Source organism: Amblyomma mixtum, chromosome 9, assembly GCF_055824585.1.
Source record: "Amblyomma mixtum isolate Tamu chromosome 9, ASM5582458v1, whole genome shotgun sequence".
NCBI classification, from domain to species: Eukaryota; Metazoa; Arthropoda; class Arachnida; order Ixodida; family Ixodidae; genus Amblyomma; species Amblyomma mixtum.
In genome coordinates this window covers 83,845,189-83,851,188 of record NC_143020.1, presented here as the reverse complement: position 1 = coordinate 83,851,188, position 6,000 = coordinate 83,845,189, and the positions used below count along the sequence as shown (strand labels likewise).

Below are 6,000 nucleotides of genomic sequence, written 5' to 3'. Positions count from 1 at the left end.
TCCGTCGAGCCGGATTCGAACCAGCGACCTATGGATTACCGTGTGGCAAGAACCTCTACAGTCCACCGCTCTACCAACTGAGCTATCGACGGAACGAGCAGACGCAACGAACAGGTCGGAGTGGACGCTAACGACACACGTTCTGACCCACTTTACTCTGTACCGGGTGTGCCTCCCAGCCCTCCCCCCAAATTTGGTTCAGCTTCGCCGTGCCTCTCCCCAACGCCAGAGAATTCAATTCAAGTGATTTTCCTTTCCAGTCGCTACAATAACAGCCAGTGCCGTCTGTCGTTGACGTTCTCTTCCGCCCATTAGCCACGGTGCTTCCCAGAGTTAGAAATGTATTTGAATATTTCACATTCTCCGTCCATATCAGTTTATCAAGGCTCAGGATATATATTTCAACGCAATGGCAGTACGAGATAGTTCACCTACCCACCAGGAAAAACATGTTTAATGTCCAGAATTCTTTCAAAATAATCGCCACTTGCCGAACCAGTTTCCTTATAACTTGCTAACGCACGGCATCACTTGCCAACACAATAAAATTCGTCACCTGACAACGTTTCTTTCTTTATTTTAAGAAGAGTTTGTATGACAAATCGCGTTCCTCGAGGTATTAAGGGTGTTCGGTTGTACGCAATAAACGTGTTGTCCACCATGCGGCAGCGACGGAGGTGCGGCTCTGAAACACCGCAATTTTAGCCTCGCCTATCCCTGAGCCAAAGCTTTGAAGAGCTCTTCTGTTTCGGCTTAGGCTCTGCCACTTTCAGCTAATTATCGACAGAAGGAATATATGGAGACCCAATAAAGCACTGCATGCATGGGCACATGCGATGCGATTCCTACACGTCCAGTCCTCCTGTATGACATCAACATATCCAACTGCTCCCTCTATGCTGGACAGCAAATTTGCATTGGCCCCTCCGAACGATTAAAAGGGGTCATGGACCTTTTCTCGCAGAGATTATCGTGGGCTGGGAGCACCTTCCTGCCGTCGTCATGCCCATGGCAGAACCCGACATATTATAGTGTGCAATATGTGACGCTCTCTTTTAATCTCCTCAATACATGTGTACCTTTAGTTTTCAGCCGCTCCTCTCTCTAACATGGCTGCCCCTAATAATAAATGATATCGAATAAATTTGCCGATATATAATATTTACAATGTATTGGTAGACAACTGGAACGATGTCACAGTACCGCTGTCATATAGCACCATGCCAAACAAAAGCTGATAGTGTGAGAAAAAGTAGGATAATTGTAAAAAAAATGAGGAGGCTGCCTTAGCGGTTGATTTTCCAGGCTCATATTCATTTGCACCTTTTTGTACGCCCAACACTACGCGTCAGATTGCTTTGTGGTAAAGAATTCAACAGTACGCGCCGCATTTGGAAAACTTCAGACGCTGTAAAGCAAACATCAGGGATGCCAACTACAAAATAGGAAAGATCATCGTTCGGATTCTCATTTATTGCCGTCGAAACGACTCTCAGCAGTTGCGAGGTCGATGTGTCCTAAAGGTGTCCAAATACCGAAAACTAGCCACAGGAAAAAAGCGGCCCAAACAAGTTTCAGTTATCAGAGCTCAGGAAGTGAAATTTTTGAGAGGTCATAGAACACAACATCCGCCTCTTTTCGCAAACACATTTACGAGTTGACAAAATATAGCGGAGAACTAAGATTAAATGACAGTACTTCAATTTTATTCTTCCCAGCGTCATGTCCCAAACACCATCTAGCCACATGAACGCACATAAATACGAGCACGTATTGCCTTTCAGCGCCATTTATATTGACTGCATGCGTTATTTATTGCCACGGTCACTACCTAACTTGCATGCGAATATGAGAAACATAAAGATGCAACAAAAATTCAGGGGCACTTTGACTGTCTAAAGTGCGTAGAGGCGAAAGCGTTTTACGCACCACTTTGACTGCTTCTGTGGCACTGGTGGCGTCACATGTAATTGAGTGGTAATTACTAAGTGACGACAAATCACTAATTAATGGTTAATTACTGATGTGTGCCTGGACACTAATAATTGCTAATTAATGACGCTTAAGCTTCGCATTTAGCAGTGGAACGCGACAGCGTGTTGTAGCGCTGCCAGGGAGTCCACGGAACGCCACCACCCGTTCGGCGCGATGCCTTGCCGTTTAAACGCAACGGTTTTTGAGGAAAGGAAATGGGGCAGTAATTCTCTGTCATTACGGTGGACACCTGAACCGCACCGTAGAGGAAGGGAGGAAGTGGGAGTGGAAGAAGAAAGACAAAGATGGCCCGTAATGAAGAAAATGAGAATTTTATTTGAGGAAAGGAAATTACGCAGTAACTGTCTCACATATCTCGGTGGACACCCGTCAAAATTTGGGGGGGCACTTTTTTGACCTAAAGTGTGGTCACTGATGTGTGGTTAAGATGTTAAGCTTCGCCTCTAAGAGTGGAACGTGACAGCGTCTTGCAACGCTTCCAGGAGTCCATAAAACGCCATCGCCCATTCGGTTCTATGCCTCGCTCTTCGGCAAATTGGTTTTTGAGGAAAGGAAATGTATGTGTCTCTCATATCTCGGTGGACATCTAAACCTCGCCGGAAGAGAAGGGAGGAGGATGGGAGTGAGCGAAGACACCGTATTCACTAGACGCACCTTTGTTCTTACCAAACCATCGAGCTGGCATGGCGGATTCCGTGCGCTATTTAAGCACTGATAATGAGGATGGGGCACCTTTTGATCTCATAATGCTCTTGGGCCTCCACTGTATATGGCGCTCCAGAATGGCAGGCTACCAATGTGACAAAGACGCACGACCGGCCCGAATTTATTTTCGGGAAAGCATGGACTGGTTTCTTGCAATCCAAAAAGCAGCTGCGGAGCCTCCCGAGTGGCTCTCAAGACTAGAGCCGTTGTGTATGTTGCGGGAATTTTAAGCTGACGAAGCCAGTCTCGTGCTGGCTGACCACGACAGTGTCGTATGTATATAGCGTTATGTGTATTTTCGTTGTGCAATGTCATGAGCCAAAGACAGGCAATAAAGAAAAAAAAAGCTGGCATGGCGGAGTGGATAGCATGCTCGTCTCACACTCCGAAGACTGGGGTTCGATTCCCGAGCTCGACCAATTTCTTACTCGGTTTTATTTATTTTTATGGCCTGACTTGAAAAGTTAATTAGGCTAATTAAGCAATTAAGCAATTAACTAAGCGCAGTCCCACTTGAAGCATCACTATATGATCCCTTCAATTGGTTGCCTGGTTACTAGCCGAAGTACAATTGGCCCTGTTTGAAATTCGCGCACTGTGACGTCACGACCGTTTCGACCAACTGAAAAGCGTGACATTTCTGTCGACAACTGCTGCTTACAACGATGAGACATTAAAGGCTTTCGCCTTAATATTTGTTTATGGGTTTTCGTCGAAACTAGAGGTGGTTCTTTGAGACCAGTTGGTACAACGCTTAACAGTTCGGCTATTGTACTTCATACAAATGTGGTATTTAGCGGACATGGGCCAGAAACAACTCGTAATTTTGTGCTAAGCATGTGAGGCACCAAGGCAGGCAACCAAGGCTTTCAACCAATTTGCTATCACAACGTAAGGTAACAGATGTTTCAGTCGAGAGGAGCGTCATACTTAAGTGCCGTTTTGACTTCAAAACATTGCCATCAACTCTGCCGCTTATTCTCTCCATTCTCGATTGAAACCTGCGCACTAGCCACGGTCGACAAAGTGCTGCACTTTTTTTTACATTCCGTGCAATCACTAGTCGCGCACAGCGAATTCGTTAAAGACCTGACCGCTCGAAGGGTTCGTTTGAGGTTAAGTGGGCTTAAATACCTATGCCCTTCACTTAGCTTGGCGTCTTTCCGCCTTTCGTGTAAGGGTGCGACTCCGATGGTTGCGCTGCAGGTTCAACACACGACGTCGCAAACATTCTTGTTATAGTTGTAAACTCAGTTTACTCTGTTTCAGACCCGGCGACGTCAAAATGTGGCCTCCACTGCCGTGACTCTGTCTCGATATCTGGGGTTCGATAGCCGAGCCCCGTAGTCACCGTCCCCATTATCACTATGGACCTGAGGTGTGAAAGCAAGCTCCTTCGCAAATTACACAATGATAGCAGTGCTCGTTAAGTGCAACACAGACAAGAATAATGCGGCACCTTCTGCTTCTAATTTGTAAAGCGCTGTCCGCATTCCGTCTAGCATGTTACCAATTATCAACGCTGCATCACGAAGTTAGTTGTACTACTTTTTGTATTCTTAATTTTCTCTTCTTTCCTCTTGTGGACTCATATTAATTTTCGATCAAGGCGTTGGAGTTCTACTGGAAGGTCAAGAGCTGAGTATTCTTCGCTTGTATTATTGTCTCGTGTTCAATCACCTGTGATTGCATTCGGAGGAGGTACGCAGCCTGGTTCTCGTCTTTTTTCTACAGAATGTTTCTCTAAGCTGCCCTTTCATCCAACTAACTTTGAAAATCATCTCTGCTTTCTACTTCGGTCATCAAGGATTTTTCTCATTATGTGCTCATTGTTTTTTCTGTGAGATGACAAACTATTCTCAGCATTTTCGTAGTATAGCAGGGCTTTTTACCCCATGTGGCACGGTAGCGCTTATGCTATTCATTTGGTATGATAGCTCTTTCAGCTAATTACCTCTTTCAGGAAATTGTATTGCACTGCATTCATTTTACAGAGTCCTTCGAATTGTTTGTATTTTTTTTGGGGGGGGGGGGGGGGCTCCTATTTTCAAACTGCGCTGTACAGAAAGTGTATAAATAAATCATAAATCGAATAATGCATTTTGGAAATGATATCCTATATTCTAGATTATAAACTATCTTCTATTGCGGGTAGTAAAACTACTGTCTTGAAAGGCAGGAACATGAAAGCACCAGTGGAGGTGCTGGGTATCGATCCCAGTGCCTCTCGCATGCTAAGCGAGCGCTCTACCATCTGAGCTACACCCCCGACACGGACACAGCAGTAAGACGTCTCTCGCAAAAGACTCCATGCACTGTGTTTTAAATACGAAGCGGCAGATGAGAGCGGTGGTGTAGTGTGAGACCGGTCGGCTCAAGAGTCCAGCGCCGCATTGTAATGAGTTTACAGGGCTACAGAATTCTCTGCCAGCTGCCTCATTCGCAACCATTTCCTACCCCCCTGAACATTGTCCACAGATTGCTAATGCGGATTTGAGTCGCCTCCCGTGATGCTTTAAGAGGGCTCTTTGCGTCCAGAGTGCGCATTTCTTTAAACCCTCCGTCTTGCCATAAAATGTATGCTAACCACAATCTTCGTAATACACTTACACCAGGAAATGAGGAAGCGCCTGCACAACAGATGCATTGCCTTCATCAATGCAATTTTATTCTTAAACAAACATGCAGCGGGGAAGACCGTCTCGTACAATTAGCAATAAATAAAACGCTAAAAAATATTTGAAATACAAACAGCAAACTGGGAAGATCTTATCCGAAAGAAGGTCCGTCTTAGCGCGGGAAGGGCTAAAATTCTCATAGTTTGCCGTCTCGTAACGAGCAACACTGACGTTTCGAATAAGCTCCGAGTAGTCGTCGGCCTAATACTCGTGCTTTAACCTAACCAGCAGACGAAACAGCTTGAACGCTATCTCCAGGCTTGTTATTACGAGCAACTTCTTCCGGCTCTGTCGTAGTTGATGCTGACGAAGAAAATTAAGACAGTTAAATTTCTGCTGAAGCCAACCCAAATTTTGGAGACGCAGTAAGTCATAGCCAGTCAACATGAAGATCACACCAATGTATTACAAATAACACAATTATAGCCTCGCCTCTCGCTGAGCAAAAACTTTGATGAGCTCTTTCGCTTCGGTTTAAGCTCTGCCACCTTCAGCTAAACATTGTCAGAAGGCATACATGAAGAACCAATAAACCACTGTAGGCAATGTGCACATCAGCATATCCAACTTCTATCCAACCCCTCCTAACGAGTAAAAGGGGTCCTGGACCTTTGCTCGCTAA

The 6,000-nt window shown here is 45.3% G+C and overlaps 2 non-coding genes across 2 annotated transcripts; both read right to left on the bottom strand.

The window, feature by feature from the left end:
• TRNAY-GUA (transfer RNA tyrosine (anticodon GUA)) lies at positions 1–92 on the bottom strand. Its single transcript is given in 2 exon segments — positions 1–36; positions 56–92. It is a non-coding gene; the product is annotated as a tRNA-Tyr (tRNA).
• Positions 93–4,896: 4,804 nt separating this feature from the next.
• Positions 4,897–4,969, bottom strand: TRNAA-AGC (transfer RNA alanine (anticodon AGC)). The gene has a single exon. It is a non-coding gene; the product is annotated as a tRNA-Ala (tRNA).
• Between the last annotated feature and the right edge of the window lie 1,031 nt (positions 4,970–6,000).